This window comes from Loxodonta africana, chromosome 4 (genome assembly GCF_030014295.1).
Source record: "Loxodonta africana isolate mLoxAfr1 chromosome 4, mLoxAfr1.hap2, whole genome shotgun sequence".
Classification (NCBI taxonomy): Eukaryota; Metazoa; Chordata; class Mammalia; order Proboscidea; family Elephantidae; genus Loxodonta; species Loxodonta africana.
Window position 1 is genome coordinate 107,579,243 of NC_087345.1, and position 24,030 is coordinate 107,603,272.

General features: G+C 42.0%; 1 long non-coding RNA gene across 2 annotated transcripts; it reads left to right on the top strand.

The window, feature by feature from the left end:
* Positions 1-11,467: 11,467 nt before the first annotated feature.
* On the top strand, positions 11,468-23,470 carry LOC111752227 (uncharacterized). 2 transcript variants are annotated; one of them, XR_010321876.1, is made up of 3 exons: positions 11,468-11,862; positions 12,856-12,945; positions 22,825-23,470. It is a non-coding gene; the product is annotated as an uncharacterized LOC111752227 (long non-coding RNA). The 2 variants fall into 2 exon arrangements; XR_002787207.2 differs by lacking the exon at positions 22,825-23,470 and adding an exon at positions 14,098-18,976.
* Positions 23,471-24,030: the final 560 nt, after the last annotated feature.

Consider the following 24,030-nt stretch of genomic DNA (forward strand, 5'->3'; position numbering starts at 1 on the left):
TTGGTCTCCCGAACTGTGAGAAAAATTTCTGTTCTTTAAAGCCACCCACATGTATTTGTGTTACAGCAGCACCAGCTAAAACGGTCCAGATATACACAATTTTTCATCACTATCTCTTAAAATATTAACTATAGTTAATAAGTCTGGGAGGCTTAGGAAAGAAGATACCAGTGGTAGCAATGGACGGGTTGAAAGGGGTTGTGTGTTGATACACTTCGAAGTTAGATCCAGAGGATTTCCTGATAGATTCAATGTGGGGCTTTACAAAAAAAAAAAGATATAAGAATAACTCCAAGGATTTTGTCCTGAACAACCAGCTAGAATTGTCGTTAACTAAAATAAGGAAAGATGTGGAGAGAACAGTTTTAGAGAAAAATCAGGAGCCCTGGTGGCACAATGGCTAAGCTCTCTGCTGCCAACTGAAAAGTTGGCAGTTTGAACCCACCCAGCAGTTCCACGGGAGAGAGATGTGGCCATCTGCTTCCATAAAGATTGAACCAAAAACCTGTTGAGTCAACTCCAACTCCTAGTGACACTAAAGGACAGAGTAGAACTACCCTTGAGGGTTTCCAAGGCTGTGATCTTTACAGAAGCAGACTGCCACATCTTTCTCCTTTGGAGCAGCTGGTGGATTTGAACCACTGACCGGTTAGCAGCCAAGTGCTTCACCATCTTTACGGAAGTAGACTGCCACATCTTTCTCCCATGGAGTAGCTGTGTTCAAACCTCAGACCTTTTGGTTAGCAGCCAAGTGCTTAACCACAGCACTACCAGGACTCCTTCCATAAAGATTACAGCCTAGGAAACCCTATGGGGGCAGTTCTGCTCTGTCACGTGGGGTCACTATGAGTCAAAATTGACTCGATGGCACCTAACAGGAACAGTTGTGGACCTCTTGAATCTGAAATATTATGCATCCAAGTGTAGATAGTGAATAGAATATTGAAGGTCTGAGTTGGAATTTTGGGAGCAGTGTCTAGATTTCAAATATGAACTTGGGTGTTTTCCAGGATATATAGGTGGAATTTAATGTCCTGAGACTGGAGGAGAACACAAAGGGAGTGAATTATTAAATAATCTCTCAAAGCATTAATTTTAATGGCTGTAATTATTCTATAATATGAATGGGGCATGACTTATAGTTTGGCATTTAGATTGCTCCCAATGTTTCACTATTCTGAAAAATATTATAATGAAAAAACATCCTTGCTTTATGAGAAGTTACTATTTTTATAGGTCAAAAACAGGCAGATGCCAACAACCCCATACGATTCAACCAAATTTTTTGATAATTCTTTCATTCTTTATCCTGATGTGCACTATACTTTTATAAAAACAGATAACCTAGGGGTTGCAGAATCTAAAAATCACTCTAGTTAGAGCCTGCATGCAGGCCAGCTGTTCACTATACTCCAATATAACATAATCCAGGTTCTATCATCTACCTACCCAGAACCCACATTATTGGAGGTCCCAAAACTTTTCCTGTATTTCCAGCCTACAGTCTATTAAAAAATAACAGAGCTTCAAAATACATGAACCAAAAACAGAATCGAAATGAGAAATAGGCAAATCCACTATTACAGTAGGATATTTAAGCACCTCTTTCTCAATAATTGATAAAGTAGGCAGAAAATCAGTAATGACCAAAAACACCCATTGCTGTGGAGTTGATGCCAACACATAGCAACCCTATGGGGCCGGGGAGAACTGTCCCATAAGGTTTCCAAGGCTGTGATCTTTACAGAAGCAGACTGCCACATCTTTCTCCTTTGGAGCAGCTGGTGGATTTGAACCACTGACCGTTCGGTTAGCAGCCAAGTGCTTCACCACTGCGCAACCAGGGCTCCAATAAAGACAGAGAAGACTTGAATAACATTATCAACCAACTTAACCTAACTGACATCTACAGAATACTTACAGTGCAGTAAGTATATGGCACTTCTAGTCATGGTCTTGTAGCTCCCACTATATGTTTGGGTTGGACTATGCAAATGAGGTACCTGTGGCACACCAAGGTGATTGGACAGTTCTGATAAATGCAAATAAGTACATGGAACCCTTGAAGGGGATTGGTCAGTTGTGCTATCCCAGTAGGCTCAAAGGGAACCAATCCCAGAGATTGGGGAGGGACCTCCCTACCATTAAAAAGAAGAGCTGGGAGTGAAGCACATCTTTTGGACCCAGGGTCCCTGCACTGAGAACTTCCTAGACCCAGGAGTCAGCTGTAACACTGGATATGGTGCCTGATGGTGAGAAGTAGTGGCAAGAACAGCCGAGTCCAGCAGCAGAAAAGTGGAGGCAGCAGAACCAGAAGACTGGCACAAGATGGTGTAGTGGGCTTCCCAGACCACAGAGAGTGGTGGCTATACTGGGCATTCCAACACAGAACAAGAAAGCTGAGTGCCTTAAGGCAGGAGACTTCCTGGAAGAGTGAGATGCCCCTGGGCACTTATCAGCAGAGCTAAAGAGCTTTGTAACACTTGCCCAAGTGAGGGCCCAGGCCAAGAGCAGGGGCCCAGGCTGGGAGCGAGGGCCTGGTGGCAGCAGCCAAGAAGAAGCTGTCCTGATCTAAGAATTGTACTGAGTTATTCCTATTACCTCCAAGTTGATCCTGAATTGTAACCTGTTACTTCCTAATAAACTCCATAATCATGAGTATGGTCTGTAAGTTCTGTGTAGTCATCACAAGGAAGTATTGAACCCAGCAGGGAAGTAGAGAGTGCCATGGGAGGGACGGCGGGTGTCAGAATTGGTAAAAAGGGTTGGCGGGTGGATGTATGTTGGACCTCCACATCATAGGAATCAGCTTCAGGCTGATGCTGATCCTGATTCTCTCTCCTCCCCTTGAAGTTAGATGAGGTCTGATGCCATGCTGTTTTTACAATACTCCACCCAACAGCAGAATGTCCATTCTTTCCCAAATGCACAAAGAACATTTACCAAGATGGGTAGCCTGTATTCTAAGCCGTGAAACAAGTTTCAATAAATTTAAAAGGATCCAAGTTATGACGTTCTCTAACGATGGAATTAAATTAGAAATTAATAACAGAAATACATCTGGAAAATCTCCAAATATTTGGGGTCAAAAAGTAAATCAAAAGTAAAATTAGAAAGTATTTTGAACTAAGTGAAAACAAAGCACATCAAAATTTGTGGCATACTTCTAAAGTAGCACTTAAAGGGAAAATTAATAATAATGAGTGCTTATGTTAGAAAAAAGTCTCAAATTCATGACCTGAGAAGCTAGAAAAAGAAGACAGAAAATAATAAAGATTAGAGCAGAAATCAGTGAAATGGAAAAAAGAAAATCAATGAAACTATAAGGTGGTTCTTAATGAAAATCAATAAAGTAGATAAGACTTTAGCCAGGCTGGTGAAGAATAAAAAGAGATAAAACACAAATGACCAATATCAGGAGTGAGAGAAGGGACAAACTGCAAACCCTACAGATATTAAAAGGATAATAAGAGAATATTATGAAAAGCTTTTGGCAATAAATTCAACAACATAAATGAGATAAGTTTCTTATAGATACAAACTACCAGCACTCACTCAATAAGAAATATGTAACTTGAATAGCCTGTATTTATCTATTAAAGGAATTGAACTTGTCGTTACCCTTCTCAAAAAGAAAATTCCTGGTCCAGATAACTTCACTCGTTGGTTTTACTAAAAATTTAAAGAAGAAATAATAAAAATTATACACAAACTCTTCCAGAAAATCAGTGAAGAGGTAATACTTTCTAAGCCATTCCATGAAGCCATTTTAGTACCCCAATACTAAAAGCAAACGAAGACATTACAAGAAAAGAAAAAGACCGATATCCCTCGTGACCATATATTTAAAAATTCTTAACAAAATGTGAGCAATTTGAATTCAACAATATTTAAAAACAATAACATTCCGACTAATTAGGGTTTATCAAGAAATACAAGGTTGGTTTAACATTCGAAAATCGAGCAATATAATTCACCACATTAACAGGCTAAAAAAATAAAAACAAAACATATTATCATCCTCAATAGAGGCAGAAAAAATATTTGACAATTTCTAACATTATAATGCTCGAAGCTATGCCACCAGTATTTCAAATACGAGCTCAGTCACCTATGGTGGACAGGTTTCAGCAGAGCTTCCAAACTAAGAGTAGGAAAAAAGTCCTGGTGATTTACTTTGAAAATTAGCCAATGAAAACTCTATGGATCACAACAGAATATTGTCCAATATAGTACTGAAAGATGTATCCCCTTGATTGAAACCTTTCAAAACACACAGTGGCCACAACGGACTTAAGCACACCAACTATGGTGAAGATGACACAGGGCTGGCAATGTTTTGTTCCCCCGAGCCAACTTGACAGCAAGTAACAACGTGGTTTATTTAACCATTCCCTTTTTAGCTACTGACAAATAATCATGCATTCAACATTCTTATACAGGTCTTTTGCAAAACAGTACATGTTTTACTAGAGTAAATATCAAAAAATGGAAGTGCTTGTTCACACCATTTGCACAGTTTATATTTTAATCAAATACTGTAAAATTCTCTGCAAAAAAAAAAAGATTTACACTCCCTTCAACAGTGTTTGAGGCTTCTCATATCACCATACCCTCAACAACTTGGAATAATATCAAACTTTTTAATTTTTGCCAATTTGATAGGTAAAAATGTATATCACTGAAGGTGTTATTTACATTTCTCTGATAATGAAACTGGCTAGATTTTTGTCATGGATTGAAGTGTGTCCCCCCAAAAATATGTGTTAACTTGGTTAGGCCATGATTCCCAGTATTGTATGGTTGTCCTCCATTTTGTGATGGTAATTTTATGCTAAGGTGAATTAGGATGGGATTGTAACACCATCCTTACTCAGGTCACCTCCCCAATCCAATGTAAAGGGAGTTTTCCTGGGGTGGGGCGTGTACCACCTTTTATCGCTCAAGAGATAAAAGGAAAGGGAAGCAAGCAGAGAGTTGGGGACCTCATACCACCAAGAAAGCAGCAGTAGGAGCAGCGCACATCCTTTGGACCAGAGTCCCTGCACCTGAGAAGCTCCTCAACCAGGTGAAGATTGATGACAAGGACTTTTCCCCAGAGCTAACAGAGAGAGAAACCCTTCCCCTGGAGCTGGCACCCTGAATTTAGACTTCTAGGCTCCTAAACAGTGACAGAATAAATTTCTGTTTGTTAAAGGCACCCACTTGTGATATTTCTGTTACAGCAGCACTAGATAACTAAGACAATTTTCATGAAATTATTGAGGATCCAAATCACCCACACTCATATGCCTTCCTGTCTAAATTAAAATGACTACTATTCCACTACCTTAAGCAGCATAAGTTTACTGTTTGTCTCTTGAGAGAGAAAAGGTGGTACAGGCCACACCCCAGGGAAACTCCCTTTACATTGGATCAGGGATGTGACCCGAGCAATGATGTTACATCCCACCACAATCCTCTTTAACCACAGGCAGAGATTATGATTTATAACACAGGAAAATCAGAAAATGGAGGACAACCACATAATACTGGAAATCACAGCCTAACCAAGTTGACACGTATTTTGGGGGGACACAATTCAATCCATGACACTGTTCTGTAAACTCTTTCCCAGTAAGTCAAAAGCTGCAGATAACCTTACTGTTCATTCCAGGTACTTCAAGAAAGACCCATCAACTCTTCAATTAAAGCATCAAAAGACGGTTTATATTCCATCAAAGACAGTTTATATTCCATGCTGCTTTAAGTTTGTCCCCTCAAAAGCCTTGTCTTGCTGTGTCCATTAATCCTAAACTCTTATCATGATCCTTACTCATCCTGGAGCCCTGGTGACGTAGTGGTTAAGAGCTATGGCTGCCAACCAAAAGGTCTGCAGTTTGAATCCATCCACCAGCCGCTCCTTGGAAACCCTGTGGGGAGTTTCTACTCTGTCCTGTAGAGTCACTATGAGTCAGAATCAACTCGACGGCAAAGGGTTTGGTTTTTTGGTTACTTATCCTAGCCAAGGACCACACTGAAAGACCTCCCTTAAACCACTTCTCGGAATCTCAGTAAACGTCCAAACTTTGCCTGTCCCCCTCCACCACCCCACACACTCCCCGAAGCTACTAAGACTGTCAAGGTAATGCTTTTCCTCACCAAGCTAAGCAACAGATTGTTTTGATAATTTAGGAAGCCAGCTGTCAACATTATTGATCATTTATATTTCCTCTTTTAAATTATTTTAGTAATCTTTGCCAATTTCTTCATTTTTTTTAAATGTGCGTATGCTTGTTTTTTATTTGTATTTTTAAAGCTATTAACCCTTTGTTGACTATATGATGTAAATATTTTCTCACTTTCAATTTTTGGTGTTTTTGTTGCACAGAATTTTTTAGTTTTTGATTATTTAAAGGTTATCTTTTTTCTTCTTCTTCTTCCTGTAGTGTAACAGTTAAGAAAACTGCTTCTGGTGCTTTACTGCCTGGGTTCAACTCTGCCGGCTTACTAGCTGAGTGCCCTTGGTTCCTCACTTAACTCTGTGAATGAGGTTTCCTCATCTGTGCACTGTCTGTCTCTCCACAATGCATGTTAGCTCCGAGAAAGGACCAATAGTTGACTGTTTTATTTATTGCTGTATCCCCAGCTCTGAGAACAGTGCCTGATGCATAGTATGTCAACGCTTAATAAATATCAAATGAATGATTCTACAAAACTGCAATGATAATCTTACCTCCTAAAAAAAACCCCTCTGGCACTGAGTGAATTCCAACTCATGGTGACCCCACAGGACAGTGTAGAACTCCCCCATAAGGTTTCCAAGGCTGTAAATCTTTAGAGAAGCAGACTGCCATATCTTTCTCCCACAGAGTGGCTGGTGGGTTTGAACCACTGACCTTTTGGTTAGTGGCTGAGTGCTTTTACCACTGTACCACCAGGGTTCCTATTTCCCTCCTAGGGTTACTATAAAAAATTAATCCTTGTAAGTTTTAGTTTAGAATAATGGCTGGCATATGGTAAGAGCACAAGTAATATTAACCAAAAAAAAACAAAATCTGCCTCCACATTTAGCCTTACCCAAAAAGCCTCTCACCCCTGCCCCCTCCCCGCTGTTGGACAAATCATTCCCTTCTTTTCCCACCTTCTCCCCACCTGTCCCCCACTGCGGATCTGCACCATTGTTCTTTCTTTATAGCACTCACTTGTCAAAGAAGTTCTTAATCTCTGGGAACCTTGAATCCCTTTGGGAAACCAGGAAAGCTATGAGCACCCTCCCCAGAAAAATGCATCCATACACATACACACAAACTTTTGTGTACAATTTCAGGGAACTCATCGAACTCTGAATTAAATGGACATTAAAGTCAAAGAATTACTGTTTCTAAGCGCAAGTCTCAACAAGTCACAGGAAGTTCCCAGAGCAGACCTTTACTGCTAGGGTCAGAGTCCAAACTGGGCGTAGGAGTCACCAACTGGAGTTCTCAGAGATGCAAATTACATCTCTTCTTTGCGGGAGAGAACACCTATTGTTCCCTCTCAACTGCATTTTCAGGGGCCACTCTTCATCCTAGCTGGTTAACGGTGCAGGGCTGAGGGGATTTTGAAGGAAGGTGGAAGATGAGGGGGTCCTAAATGAAAGCTAAGAACTCCTATAGCCCCTAAAATCATTTATAAACTTCTGCAACCCTGCTAGCCTATGATTTATTTATCTCATCTCAGTCTCCCAGGTAGTAATCGACCGGACTCCTACTACCATAATGGCCTGTGCTCTGCTGCAAGAAAGACAGATAAAATGGGAGACTGTCCCACCAACCGACCTTTAAGGAAAAAAAGACCACCCACCATGAAGATGAAGAGCCCTGGGCCCGGAGACAAGCCTTGTGATTTCCCATAAGTTCTGTAACCTCAGTAAGCCTTCATTTTGCCTTTAAAAGAATAACAATGAAAAAGACTTCATACTTTTGTTGAGCAAGTAAGGTAACTGTAAACCACACAGCATCTAGTAAGCACCCAATAATTGTTAGCTGTTTATTAATATTAAAAGCACCTAGAAGCGTGGATGTTACTTGCTTAACACAGCAAGCTGTGAGCCTGGGTTGTGCTACTCACTGCCTTCAAGTCAATTCTGACTCATAGCGACCCTATAGGACAGGGGTAAAACAGCATAGACAGCATAGAACTGCCCCACAGGGTTTCCAAGGGAAGCCTGGTGGATTTGAACTGCCAACCTTTTGGTTAGCAGCCGTAGCACTTAACCACTACGCCATCAGGGTTTCCAGGTTGTGCTAAGGGAGAAAGAAAAACAGAGTGAAGGAGTTAGCCTGAGACTGATCTAGTACATTCCAGTGCATTTACCATCTATTTTCTTCTAGATGGTTCCTTGCCTTTTTTGTGTCCTGGAGCTCCCCGTAGCAGAGAACTGCACAGATCCTGAAAGGAAGAGGCTCACATGTTCCCCCTCCCCCTCTCTTCAAACCTCGTGTTAAGACTCCCTCATGTAGGGAGGGTTCTGTCACAGAGCCAAAATTATTGGACTCGGAGGACTTGAAAGATTAGTCCAGCCCTTCCCTCATTATTCTGATTACAAAGAGTCCCAGAGGTGATGAGATTTGCTCAACATCTTACAACTTCCTGGAATTAGAAACCAATCTGAAGACTTCCTAGTTGGTTTTCTTTACATTGTTGTCAGGTTACCAGGGAGCCTTAGGGTCTGCTTTTGAAAAGGAAAGGTCCACACAGGAAAGCCATTTAAAGGAAAAATTATTCAGATTTGATGACTGCTTATGGCCAGGATGTGGGTGATACAGTGTGTAACCTTCTCTCCCTCCCCACCAGAAAACAACGTGAACAATTCTAATTTTAAATTGCTTTCCAAAATCATGAATTTTAGTGACTGCATTCTCTCAAGGGCTGGGACCATACCTGTTCTGATTACACAACAAAGCGCCTCTGCAGAGTAGGTGCTTAATAAATATTTGCTGCATGGATGACTGCATGAATGGATGCGCCTCATTCCATCATACAGATGTACCATGATTTGTTGTGCCAAACCCCACCTGGGAGGCATGAAAGTTCTTTCCAGTTCTTCTCAATTATGGCTCTGCAATGAATATCCTTTGTTCATAAATCCTTGACTGCCTCTCTTGATTATTTCCTTAGGATATTTTCCTAGAAGTGGGATTACTGAGTTGAAGGATATATACAGATTTAAGGCTCTTGATTCAGAACCCCTCCAGCAGCGCAAGAATGAATCAGCCTCCCAGCAGCCTGGCCAAAACTGGCTATTATCAGGCTTCATTTTTTTTTTTTTTTTCTGGCAACTCTATAGAACAAAAACGATATCTCGTATTTTTGCAATTCTTTGGGGACTAATTAAGTTGAGATTTGAACTAATTTTGAAGAAACACTCTCAGGAGCCCAGAGGAGACTCATGAAACTAGACACATTTCTATTCAGTGAGGTGAAACACAAAATACCTATTGGAAATCAAAGGACAGCTATTGTTTGGTGTGACTTAACCTGACGATGTAAACATTTGAGCTTTGTTAGAGAGATTTCTCCTGAGCAAGGGGACAGGGGGTCTTGTTTTCATTAGCATTTCCATGTTTGTTATTTTCATTTCCTGGTGAAGGATAATTTTTTTTAAACAAATGAAGACCCTGTATACTTACCTTTAAGGACAGCAAGAAAAGGGGGAACTGGAAAAACTATTTCAACCTAAAGTCATGAAAGAAGGGTGAGAGGAAAGTGAAGAATTTTGAAGGATGGAGAAGATGGAAGGTAAGTCCCTGGGGGGCTGCTTCCAGCCTGGAGGGGGAGGGCATGAGCGAGAGGTCTGCAGAGGGCTCTGGAGACCAGACTAGAAAGACTACTGTTTGGTCCTGGAGCTTCCACAGCTATTGCTCCCCAAGGGCCTGAGAAGGAGCTGTTAATGGCCTTTTGAGGATCAAAGCTAAACTGCTGGATACACATGAGAATAGAGAGGAAATGGAGGCAATGGTGCAGCTCACACTGACAAATTGCTCTAGAAGTGACGAGGTTTATTGTTGTTGTTAGCTGCCACCGAGTGGACCCCTGACTCATGGTAACATCATGTACAATGCTGCCCCATCCTGTGCCATCCCTAGGATCATTTAGGGTATCTGGCATTTTCGACAGGGTTAATGGTGAGTTAGAGAACATTAGTTGGCTTGGAAACAGTGAAGACTTCTTACCCATTCAGAACAAGGAACTGTTACCCTGCTCTTCAGATGTGCACTGGGTTCTTTTACAAATCATACACAGGAGGATAACAGATTTACAAATGTTTACAGACAATTTTATTTACTAATCTAGCCCCCACTTACTCTCAACTAAATTTATAGTCCTAATTATAGTCATCAGCATTTCCTTGAAAATAAACACACAGGATGTGTTTTATAGTTTTTTTTAACTTTGTGGAGGAGTTTATTTTCTCGATTGCTTTAAATTTCCTATTAAATTTTAAATTTAACAATCAGCTTCTAATAGCTTAGTAATCTATGAATTTTTCTGTCACTTCATTTCTTATAAAAGCGTTTGAGCCAAATATGAATCAGTAGTCCTTAGAGGTTTAGATGATTGATATTAAAACTTCACCATACCTCAAAATTGCTGAGGGCTTTAAAAGATACAGCTAGCGGCTATGTTGTGAACTGCCCTTTGGAAAGGGGCATGGGGCAAATATACAGAGGAAGGCCTTCAGCCAACAGCCTCTGAGCAACGGCCTCTGAGGAACTGAATCTTGCCAACAGCCAGAATGAGCTTAGAATGGAGTCCTCCACCAGTTGAAACTTCAGAAGAGACAGTATCCCCAGATGACAGTATAACTGTGACCTCGTGCAAGACCTTCAGCTAGCTGGCACCCAGATTCCTGACCCACAGAAACCATGAAATAATAAATGTTTGTTGTTTTTAGCTGCTATAATATGTATTACAGTAATTTGTTAGCCACCTCCTCCACACGAGATTCAGTGCCTTTCTGCATTGTAGAGCAAATGGTTTTTCCACCTGTCATTCCTAGCACTTAGCCCTTGGTATTATAATTAGGGACTTGCCTATATCTCTGCTCCCCAAATTTTAGTTCTATAGGGAAAAGAAAGAGGAGAGAACATCACCATTTTCCCTTTCAAGACTCCGAATCTCTGTTCTGCTTCTGGCTGTACCTTTATACACCCACGGTGTCAACAGTGGATTGCCCCAAAGCTCAGCTGCAACTCCAGGAAGGGGTTGAGGCCGGCTGAGGCCAAGCATCCCCCACCTCTCTGGCCTTCACAGACACACACACGGGTGGATCAACCAGTAAGCAAGGTACGCATGGGCTTAATTGTATTTATTTACTAATCTATGGTGCAGTTTCACAAAACAGGTGAAATTCTGCATGACAGACTAGTAAGGAAGCACAAGTAAGCCTGCGCATACCTTGCTTATTGAGTACTCTGTCCCTGCATGACACATACTTCCGCACTCGTTCATATGCATGCAAACATGCACGCACACACACGCACACACACACACTTCCGGGCCCACAGCCACCCTTTATTCCGGAGGAGAGTAGGTGGAGCCACTCCTTCCTCCTTTCACACACACCCTCCAGCTAACTTCTGTGGTTTCTGAATGAAAGTGTGGTGGTGAAACAGTTTCGCTCTGCCCAGGCTTTGAACCACACAGAGCTACTCTAGCAGCACGCTGTCCTTAGTCTCTGCAAAAAAAAGACGAAAATGAGCCAAGTGCTTCTTGCTGCTTTCATTTTCCAGAGACTTAGCCCACAGCCCACTCAGTATCTCTGACCTAACCCTGCAGTCTGATGAAGGTGCTGCTTCTGGGTTCCTGGAGCATCCGCGGGCACCTACCTCCGGTCAGGTAATGGGCTAACAGCACTGTCCTGGCCGTGGTTCTGGTTCACGTTCCTGTGCTTTGCTAGATGGCAGGCGATGCCAGGTCCTCCTTCATGTTTGCCCTCTGTTATCCTGTGCCTGCTGCACAGTGGAATGGCAGCCTCAGGTCCACACCACCACTGAGGCAACTTCCCCAACCTCCCCAGAGCTGCCGCACCAAGCCTCTGTTGTGTCCAAGCTGGATGAATGAATGTTTGAGAGACACACCTGGGTATTAGCAGCCCTCTGTCTATTTAAGGGAGAAAGCTTCTAATTAACATTTCATCCTACCCTGTGTGTTTCTGTCCTCTATCCTATCCTGGCACTCTCAGCAGTTTTCCTCTTGGCTCTTTCTCCTGCAATAGCTTTCTGCTCCCTTTCACTGTTTTTAAGAAGACTGTGCCCAACACTGTGCTGTAGACATGTGATAGCTGGATAACGGGAGGGACATAAATTCCGAGACAAGAGATCTGCTTTCAAATTTGAGTTTTGCCGTTTACGATATTCGACCACGGTTGTGTTGCCTGATCACCTTCTGCATCAGCCTCTGATTGGGTCTGCTAAAAGCTGCTTCCAAGTATTGTTCTGAGCTTAAATTAACCATTTCACACAGTAAGAAAGCGTTTATTGAACATGGCATGTGTTCAATAAATGTTTCTTATTTTGTGTTTTAAAATGACTTTAATAATCCTCATAGTTTTTCACAGGACATGTATAAAGCAAAAGATAATTTTGATGTGTAGATTGGCAAAACACCACATAGTTTTTTTTATTTCATTTTGGTGGGAGGATGGAGTAGGAGAAGGTTGAGGGTGATGTTAGGGGCCTACTGTTTTATCTGTTGTTCATCTGACTCTTTTGTCCCTGTGATTCTGGGTTAATGCTGTGGAAACCAGCTGCTCAAATGCCAAAGGAATGGATGTGCCTGAACCTGCCGCTGACTCCCAGGTGGTAATGTGTTTTTCTTGTTTGCACTCAGGTCTCTGTGCCTCTGCTCTGGTGCTGCCACAGAGGAAAGGGAAGTGCCCACGAATGGATGGCTGACTTGCTGCAAACACTGTCTTTATCAGTAGGTATACACACGCTTATGGCTCACACACAGCAGTTTCCAGGTCTCCAAGCTCTTCACAGATTAAGTGCTTCCAAGTTTCTTTCCATTGCCCAGAGTGGACACAGTGCTTAGAATTCCAAACCATAGATTTCAATGGTCATTTCAAATCAATCAAGTTTATGGTCTAATGTGTGTGAGTGCCTGACTCTAAGCATAATCAGAAGAAGAGCCAAAACAGATTATGTTAAGATTTTTAGAATTTGAAATGAACTACCAAAGTTTCAATAACCACAGAAAATCCATTATTGCAACATTTTAAGTTTTCTCCAACAATGTGAAAAATGATCACAGTTCTGTAAACCAAAGTTCACTCAAGAGCAAATAAAAATTTGAGTTCTGGAGTCTACCTATGAACTCATTGATAACATAAACAGTAAGGAGAAATATGAAAGAATATTTTGACAGTGCGAGAGATAATCTGGCATTTTGTATAACTAAAGTCAACACTTCAAATAGTAATCCAAAGGGGTATCTTTCATCCAGTCTCTAGTAACAATGTCTGAACTTACTCTCCATCAGAGCCATTTAGAGTTGTTTGCCATTTTAAATTATAAGTACTAGTCATCACTTATAATAATTGGTATGGCACTTAAAGCAAAACAAAGATGTTAGAGGAGGAGGCTGGCTGGGTTTGCCTGGATGCTCAGACAGAGCTGTGTTATTTAGGTCATAATACGTAAAGCTCTCATCTTAGGACATCTCCAAGCCCCTTACTTTGCTAGGGCAGCTGAAGTGATCACTCAGGCTCACACTGGTAACTAATAGTAACCAAGCTCCAGAGAGACTGATGTGCAAGCCAGCTACCAGTTTGTAGTTTTATAATAGAAAATACAACCACCAAGAGGACTGCATGGTCAGCACAATCTCCTTTGTGGGAAAGTGAAATACAAATTTCAGTATCTATAAAGTTTTTTTTAATATAATTTTTATTGTGCTTTAAGTGAAAGTTTACAAATTGTCAGTCTCTCACACAAAAACCCATATACATCTTGCTACACACCCTCAATTACTCTCCCCCTAATGAGACAGCCCGTTCTCTCCCTCTACCCTCTTTTTTCGTGTACTTTTTGCCAGCTTCTAACCCCCTCCACCCTCTCATCTCCCCTCCAGGCAGGAGATGCCAACATAGCCTCAAGTGTCCACCTGATCCAAGAAGCTCACTCCTCACCAGCATCTCTCTCCAACCCATTGTTCAGTCCAATCCATGTCTGAAGAGTTGGCTTCAGGAATAGTTCTGTCCTGGGCCAACAGAAGATCTGGGGGCCATGACCACCGGGGTCCTCCCAGTCTCAGTCAGACCATTAAGTCTGGTCTTATGAGAATTTGGGGTCTGCATCCCACTGCTCTCCTGCTCCCTCAGGGGTTCTCTGTTGTGTTCCCTGTCAGGGCAGTCATCGGTTGTAGCCGGGCACCATCTAGTTCTTCTGGTCTCAGGATGATGTAGTCACTGGTTCGTGTGGCCCTTTCTGTCTCTTGGGCTCGTAATCACCTTGTGTCCTTGGTGTTCTTCATTCTCCTAGTATCCATAAAGTTTTATTGGAACACAGTCATGCTCATTCATTTACATGTTATCTGTGGCTGTTTTCCTGCTACAATGCCAGAGTTCAGTACTTGCAACAGAGACAGTCTGGCCCTTGAAACCTAAAATATTTTCTATCTGACCCTTTATATAAATGATCTAGAACATTTTAGGTTCTCAATACAAGTTAGTTTCTGCCCAGGGGAACCTCTCCACTGTTTTCTTTCTATTCTCCAAAAGTCTCAGTTGAGGTCTAACACTGATTATAATGGTTATCAAGAAGGGCTTTTACTAGCCAGCTGAAGTAATAGACTCCAACTTTGACCATGTTTCAGCACCTCCTTTAGGTGCCCCATTGCCCTCCCTTACCTGTTCCCCTTCACAATTGCAGCTTGTCCTAAAGGGAAGTAGGTAGGAAGTTTACAAAAAAGTGCATGCTGTTTCCCATTTGTTAATGTTCACATATATATCTTATTTAATTCCCACACCTTAGGTAATTTGCTCAAAAATTATAAAACCAGGAAAAAAAAAAAAAAAAACAGTTGCCATTGTTAGTCTATTCCGATTCATGGCAACAAAATTTACAGAGCTTAGGAAATGGCAGTATTAACAGCCTTCTGGAGTGGGTCCAGTGAGTAACCTCCCCATACACACTGCGTCTCTGCTGTTTCCGCATGCTTTGTTTATTCAACTCTATATGACACTTGATCAGTTCCTGCTGGGGGAGGGGAGCAGCCCAACCCCACACAAGTCAAATATTAATCTTACATTTACCAAGATGAGTAGCTAATTAGCTGGGCAACTATGTTTCACTGATGGCAAAAGCTTATTTCAGTTACCCCTTTCACTCTTAGGTAACGTTTTAATCCCAGTATATTTTAACTCTAACCTTCTGGAACCTACATAAATGCCTTTGTTGTGTATCTTAATGGGAAGAGAACACAGTGGAAAGCTGATGAGGAATTTCTATTTGTACAGGTGTGAGTCCCTTAAACTCACATTATGCAGTTTTTTACCTTTCCACAGGGCACTTCTGTAATCCTGTATATACTCAAATTTTACGAAGTGAAAAATGTGTTTTCCTTTGTATTTTTGTATTTGGGCACCTCACACTGGCTGGTAATGCCAACTCATAGCAAATTAAAGATCCATAGATAATGTTAAATTCAGTGAATACACTACTTACACCAAACTTATTAGTAAACCTTGGTGATATTTTTTATTCTTTCATGTAGAAGCTGAACATATTTTGTCCCTATTTTCACAGTCCTTTTATACTGTTACTCAAATTCAATCTTTTCCCTTCTCAGCCCATTTTAGTTTCTCTTTTGTGGAGCTCATTCCCATGTGAGTACTTAGAACCCAGGGAAAACCAAAGGGAAGATAACACCGGGTTCGTTGCTAGCATTGGCTTCGAAGCAACATTGTCCAGGGACTATGCTTGCAGGGAAGGTGTAAAATGCCTCTCCGAGTTGAGCCCAGAGGTTTTACCTTAAAGACTCATTCAAACGAGTCTTGTGAAGTTGCTGCTTTCCTGGAATAGGCAGTTTTAAATAGTAAATGATTGTAAAGAAACTCATTAGGAAAGGCATATTTTTACCTCCCTTTTGGTCATTGTTATAGCAGAGGATTCAATCAAGTTTAATTTATTCAGCCAGGTGCCCATGGAAGCTGCCTCACTTGTTTGGCTTTGTTTTCGAGAAATCCTTCATCACTTGTGTTCTGAGCGTCAGTGAGCTAATCCTGTCGCTCTGTCAGATCCGTGGTAGACAAAGGCCACTAGCACAGTCTCCACAATGAGAATGGGCAGAAAATCTATTAATGTGTCAGTTGCCTGTGAATTATGGCCAAGATATTTGCCCAGCATATGGCACAAGGTTATCATGTTGTAAAAACAACTCATTTGAAGCAAAACATCCACACATGCATACAGACACTCCTAAGTACTTAAAAAAAAAAAAATTTTTTTTTTTTTTTAGTGGTATTAAAAAAAATTATGCTCAACAACAAGTATTGAGAATTTGAAGTGGCCACTAAAAGTAGAGTTAATCTATTGAGAGTATTTTACCTCCTATGGGATAAACCTAAAACCTGGTTGTGTAGTGGTTAACAGCTACAGCTGCTAACCAAAAGGTCCGAGGTTCAAATCCACCAGGCACTCCTTGGAAACTCTACGGGACAGTTCTCTTCTGTCTTATAGGGGCACTATAAGTCAGAATCGAATTGATGGCAATGAGTTTGGTTTTGATTTATGAGATAAAAATCAATTAGAGATAAAATAAAATCAGAGAAGCTTCTAGGGATAAAGTGGATAAATAGCCACACGTAGTTTTAGTCTTCAATTAGGAGTGAGGAGAGTGGTCCCTGGGCAGGAAAGAGTGCTGTGACCAGAATCTGTTTAACCCATGAGGATGTTTCAGTGGGAAGGAACAAAGTGATGTCATGAAGATAAGTATCACCTGGCCTTCTAACAGACTGCCCCCGCTTCCATAGGCCCATGAGGTTTGACCTTCACCTTTGGAATCTCAGAATCTTAGTTAGCAGCCCAAAATTAATACTGACTCACATGAAGACACAAATGTATAAAATAGAATGCCAAATCATTCATTTGCAATGAGAAATATAACTGCCCAACTTAACAGATATTAAGTCAGCCTAATCAAAGAATTCTCTCGCCGTTAGTAAGAGAAGCACATGACAGTGTCTTCTCGTGTTAAAGTTAATACTGGGTGGGTGTCTTGGGGGTTGGTGGTTGCAGGGTAGAGAGAGAACAGAAATAGGCATTGTGGAGCAGATTCAATGGTGATGGCATCTTTTTTCTCCTTCTGGATCCATAACCTAGATTTTGAACCCCTCTGGGGAGTGAGGCATATAGTCAAAGGCTGAGGTGAGGTTTCATGGAAAACTATATGAGATTCCGAGCCTAGGAGAGAAAATGGCCCTTTAGAGTTGGGAAAGGAGCCTTCTCATTATTCCTGCATAAACTATAGTGACATTTGTGTGTCCACACCTGTCTTAGTCATCTAGTGCTGCAGTAACAGAAATACCACAAGTGAATGGCTTTAACATTTAACAAAGAGAAATTTATTCTCTCACAGTCTAGTAGGCTAGAAGTCCAAATTCAGGGCACCAGCTCCAGGGGAAGGCTTTCTCTCTCTGTGGGCTTTGGAGGAAGGTCCTTCCCATCAATATTCCTCTGGACTAGGAGCTTCTCTGCCCAGGAACAGCAGGTCCAAAGGACACACTCTGCTCCCAGTGCTGCTTTCTTGGTGGTATGAGGTCCCCAACTCTCTGCTTGCTTCCCTTTCCTTTTTATCTCTTGTAAAATAGAAGGTGGTGCAGGCTACACCCCAAGGAAACTCCCTTTACATTGGATCAGGGATATGACCTTAGTAAGGGAGTTACAATCCCATGCTGATCTTCTTTAACATAAAATTATGATCACAAAATGGAGGACAACCACACAATACTGGGAATCTTGGCCCAGCCAAACTGATAAACTCATTTTGGGGGGGAAAAAATTCAATCCATGACAATACCCCTGGCCACACAGGACTGAGATGTAACCCAAACAGAGCATGGAACTGGTGAACTAATGATCTCCCCTTGGGCTTTTCTAATAGAGCTGGTGGGGGGAAACTCTTTCTTCTCTGTGGTGTGGTACTTCGGCATGAAACCCTGAACTGCTTCAGCTATGTCCTAAAATACATGGAGACAGCCTGTCTGCAATAAGAGAAAATGAAGCCAACAGGAAGAGAGGAGCTGAGATGAAAGGCAGAGAGTAAGAGCCAGATAGCTTGAAGGTTTCTTCTTCCAGCTTTCCCCAATGTCATTTCAACCCTGGGTTTCCAGGGACAGAAGAACTATATAATAGGGTTTCCTTTGTGCTCAAGATAGGTTGAGCTGGGTTTTATCACTTGGAACAAAAAGAGTCATGGGAGATACAAGTAACATAGTGAAGGCAAAAGAGACATAGAATTAAGTGGGTTCTTGAGGGCTTTACTATTTGGGAAGCCCTGAGGAGTGCCCCTTGGGAAGGATAACTTCCTCCCAGAGAAGCAGAGGGGCTGGAAGGACAGAAGTGGATCCTGATAAATATTTGAAGATAATTTGAGGGCTGAGCTGTGTAGCTCTACAAAAAGTTAACAAATCATGACTTTGGGTGTTAAAGTTTGGGACCCCCAGGCCCTGAGGATGTTTGAATTAAAAATAAGAAGGCAAAGTATCAATAGTCTGAGTGGTTAGCCTGGAATCCTAGCAATGAGGATCAACACAAGTTGTATGGCTTCAGTATTTACTGGCATCAGGCTCTGATGTCTATTTTCGTAGCAGAATATGTCTATCAGGTAGATATTAATTCATTCATCATTCAGCAAATATCTATTAAGGGCCTACTACATCCCAGGTACCACCGTATACTCACCCTTACCAGTGTGCCTGGGATGTGCGAAAATTTTTTCGCACATCCCAGGCACACTGGTAACGGTGAGTATATGGTGGTACAAAAAGACATGTGATTCCTGCTACTGATTTAGGAAATAATATTGGAATCATTATTCCCCGTCCTTGAGCATAGAGAATGTGACGCAGCTGGAGTTGGGCTTAGAAGGATTCACGAGGACACATCAACTGGGTCCTGAGGTATAAAGACAATAGGATAATCTTGGAAAATATCTTTTAGGGAAATTTTCACATAAGCCAGAACACAAGAGATGTTCCACTCTTATCTTTTATTTATTTATTTTTAATCAGTATTTAGTGAATAGAAATTTATTGGACCCATGGAAACCCTCCTGTCATTACTGAAACCTGTACCAATGATTGTTGAGACAGACAATTCAAAATGTAGGCTCACAGTTTCTAGCCAATCTGTGAAAAGGTGAAGCTTTGAATGGTTTTGCCCATTTTGTAGCGTTAATGTATATTTTTGACTCTGTAATGTTCCTTGGACTCGGGCAGACATGGCTGTGGCAGCATGCTTGTCTGTTTTCTCATTCTTGCCTGTTCTGTAATATTCTTTGGACTTGGGCAGATATGGCTGTGGCAGCATGCTTGTCTGTTTTCCCATTTTTGCCTATTCTGTAACATTTCCTTGGATTCTGGCAGACAATAGCTCTGGCAGCATGCTTGTCTGCTTCCCACTTTTGTTTTCTTGAATATGTGCTGAATAAAACTTTCTTTTTGCCTTACTAAACTTTGTGATTTTTTTTTTCCTCGACAACACTACTATGGAGCTTTTAGTCTGTAGGAAAAAAGGTATTCAACAAATAAGCATACTAATAAATGTATAATTACAAATTATAGTAAATATTTGAAAGAAAAGTTACGAAAAATAATTATTTTAGGTTGGAAGCTACAGTGAGATTGATTGCTTTTGTGTGGCCTTTCTAGCTATAGTCTTGTAATTCCCACCCAGGCTATTGGGTGGGGATGTATGATAGGGTAATTGTGGCCCACCAAGGGAAATGGTCAGTTTTGCTTTAAAAGAGAGCCAATTCAGATACCGCCTCTATGCCATTTTTACAATTGGCGTAGTTGGCAGGATTCTTTGCAATGGCTCCAGACTCATGGAATCATGGAACTTTGTAAGAGAAACAATGAAGAGCCTTGGGAAGGGAAACTTTTGATTCTTGGATGGTTGTTTTGTTTGTTGTTGCCTGTAATGGCTTTTTTTTTGTAATGTCTGAAGGGAAGGTTATGCTGCGGCTGTGAGGAGAGAAGCCCCACCTGAGATGCCTGAGGCCAAAGCCAGGCCAGACAAGCAGGATGATTGAAAAGGGGCTGTGGTCTTCTGATTCTATCCAGCCAGAGGCCCAAGGCCATATGCATATGGATGGGAAGAGAGTGAAGGTGTAGAGAAGACTAAACTGGAATGTTTTAATAGGATTTTGTGTTTAATTGAATGTACTATATATATTGAATGTGGCTCATGCTTAGTGTTGTAAGGCAGGCCTAAATATATGGTAGAAATGAATACTGGGTATTATAGATACAGAGAGTGTGTAGCTCCACCTTCAGCCAATACTTAATTGGATATGCTAAAAGGGGAACTAAGATTTGCCAGGGAGAAACACAGGCTTTTTGTTTGAAACCAGTGGCCCTGTGTATAAAGTAAGGGCTTAGGTGGAAAACCTAAGCCCCACCCAGATTTGTATTTGAAAAGACATGCAGAACCACCCAGAACTGCTGAGAGAACAAAAGATTTGCATTTGAAGGAAGAATTTACAGGATAAAAAAGTAGCTGTTTTGCTTTTAAAATGTCAAGCAAGCAGTTTGCTGTTAATGCATCCAGGCAGGAAAAGTCTGCCCATCATTTGGAGTCCCCTTCCAGGACTGACGGTTAAAGGGAGCTGGTGAGTAGACAGCTTGGTCTGCTTGCTTGTGGTGACCACCTGGGTCCTCTAATGAGTGGAAGTGGAGGAAGTGCAGCAATGAACAGATGGGCTGAGTTTGGACATGTTCCATTGGCACCCGTTGACCCAGCCCACAGGGGCTAGAGATGAGAGTGAGAGGAAGGGCTGGCTGGTCAGAAGTAAAGGGAGTTCTGTGTGGACTCCTAAACTTACAGGTGGAACCCGTTGACCTAGTCCGAAGGTGCTAGGGATGAGAGTGTGTGAAGGGGCGGTTTGAAGTGTCAGGAAATACGTGTGACTTCTGGAGCCTGAGGCTGCTACCCATTGTGACCTAGCTTGAATGGCTAGGGATGAGCTGACCAGAACCCAACTGAATTAAGAGAAAGATGTTTGACACCATCAGCCGATTAAAAAAAAAAAAAAAAAAACCCACTGCCATCGAGTCGATTCCGACTCATAGCGACCCTATAGGACAGACTAGAACTGCCCCATAAAGTTTCCAAGGAGCCGATATAGATTGCTGCAATTTAAAGGCTTGCTCTGGAGTGGACTTGTAAGGTGGAGGGGGAAAGCTTACACTTGGGAGGAGGAAGAGGCAGGGGGTGGGGACATTCCTCAATAAGATAGTCCCTACATAGTTAAACATTAAGCCAAAGAAATGGTCCCTATAGGGGTCCATAACTCGATAAGGTCCCTAACTTGGTAATTAAACGTTAAGTCAAGGAAATAGTCTTTATAGGGGCCCCTGACTTGGCTGTTAAACGTTAACAGGGAGAGACAAGAACGGTATAAAAACCCTAAGAAAATGACTGTCGAGGCTCTCAGACTCTCTCTGTATCTGAGCAGCCCGCTTGACACCCCCTAGTCAAGTGTACTTTTACTACTAACCCTCTGCTAGCTAATAAACCTCTGCTTACTTGACACTATTTTTCTCAGTGTTTGAATTCTTTCCTACACCGAAGACAAGAACCGAGGCTATTCTCTGGTAACAGACTTTGCTTATGGATGCAGATGCTTAAAATTTCCAGTCGAAACAGAAGATTCTTCAAGACTGAGGAAGATACTCATCACATAGTACTGGTTTGATTAAAAAAAAAACCAAAACCAAACCCAGTGCCATCGAGTCAATTCCGACTCATAGTGACCCTATAGGACAGAGTAGAACTGCCCCACAGAGTTTCCGAGGAACGCCTGGTGGCTTCGAACTGCCGACCCTTTGGTTAGCAGCTGTAGCACTTAACCACTACGCCACCAGGGTTTCCACTGGTTTGATAGGGACAGGCAATTTAAATATTGGCTATCTAAAACAGGGGAGATAAAGGCATGAAGTGGCTGGCTTACACACTTTTGTGGGTGTGTTTAACACTCAAAATTAGGGGGACAAGGGAGGATCCCCACTAAATACTTCCCTCTTTTCCTGATGAGTCTGGGGAAGAGAGAATAGGGGAGGATGCTGATAGGATTATCTGATTCAGCTGCGAGTATTGAGTGTTAAAAGGGTTAATTGTAATTGTAAAAACTGGAATTGTAGAAGTTGTAAGTGTGAGAGGACTAAGGAGGAGGCACTGCTGGCCTGGAATACAATAGTGGAACCTAAAGTCCCTTAAAGGTTTTGCTTATGCTGATACCTTGTAAGGCTCAGACCAAGGGAATAATCCCCTCAGTTAAATTTTATCAGAGTCCAGAAAGGTGAAGACAAGAGATAACTTTTGGAGAACTTGACCAGATCAGATGGAAAACAGTAGCAGATCTGAATGGCTGGTACCTGAGTAAACTCAACACTTTGAACTCTGGCCAATTGAAGGACTAATTGTCAATGACTGTTTTGGACTGGCGAAATGATTGGGAGGGGGAAGTTATCCTCCGAATATGAGAGAACCATGTCTAGAAAAGCCAGGGGGTGGCCTGCAGCGGGATTGATTACTTTTGTTTGGACTTTCTATCCATGGTCTTATTTCCACCCAGGTGATTGAGTGGGGCTGTGTGATATGCAGTTGTGGCCTGCCAAGGGAATTGGTCGGTTTTGCTTTAAAAGAGAGCCAATTCCAGAGCAGAGAGGAGAAAAACAGCCAAGAGCCAGCATGTCCTTTGAACCTGGGATCCCTGCACTGAGAAGTTCCTGGACCCAAGAGACAGAGAGCAAGTTGTAACCTTGAAGATGGTGAGAAGCAGCGGCAGGAGAGGCTCAACAACAGAGACCTGGCAGCAGGAGATGGTGTAGTGGGCTTCCTGGCTCACAGAGAAAGTTAAGTGCCTTTGGGGAGAGGCGTGCCTATGAGTATGGCTGGGAAGAGGCTGTCCTGATGGAAGAACTGTATCCCGAGTGTTCCTGAACCTGAATTGTAACTGTTACTTCCCTAATAAACCCCATAATTGTAAATGTGGTCTGTGAGTTCTGTGTGGCCATTGCAATGACTTATCGAATCCAGCAGAGAAGTAGAGAGCTCTGTGGGAAGGACAATTTGTGTCAGAACTGGTAAAGATGGCCAAGAGAGGAGGCATGCCTGACTCCTGCCTCATAGGAATCAGCCTTGGGCTGTTTATCTTGATCTTCCTTTCCCCTTGTGAAGTTAGGAGTTCAGAGACTGCCCCCATGCCCTTTTTCACAGAAGGTTAAGAAAAGCCTCTCTGAGGAGAGAATATTCAGACTTGATGATAAGTAGAATTTAGCTAGGCAATAAGCATATTGGGGAGTGGAGGAGGTGATAAAGCAAAGCAAGAGGCATGAAAAATATTCCATGCAGAGGAAAGAGTGTATGCAAAGGGCCCATGGCAGAAAAGAGCTTGGTTAGTGTTAGGGATTGAATTGTATTCCCCAAAAACGTGTGTCAACTTAGCTAGGCCATGATTCCCGGTATTTTGTGGCTGTCCTCCATTTTGTGATCTGATGTAATTATCCTATATTTTGTAAATCAACCGTGGTGGCGTAGTGGTTAAGTGCTACGGCTGCTAACCAAAGAGTTGGCAGTTCAAATCCACCAGGCGCTCCTTGGAAACTCTATGGGGGCAGTTCTACTCTGTCCTAAAAGGTCACTATGAGCGGGAATGGACTGTACTGCAAAGGGTTTGGTTTTGGTTTTTTATGATGTTAATGAGGCAGGACACAATCCACAGGATTAGGTTGTATCTTGAGTCAATCTCTTTTGAGGTATAAAAGGGAGAAGCGAGCAG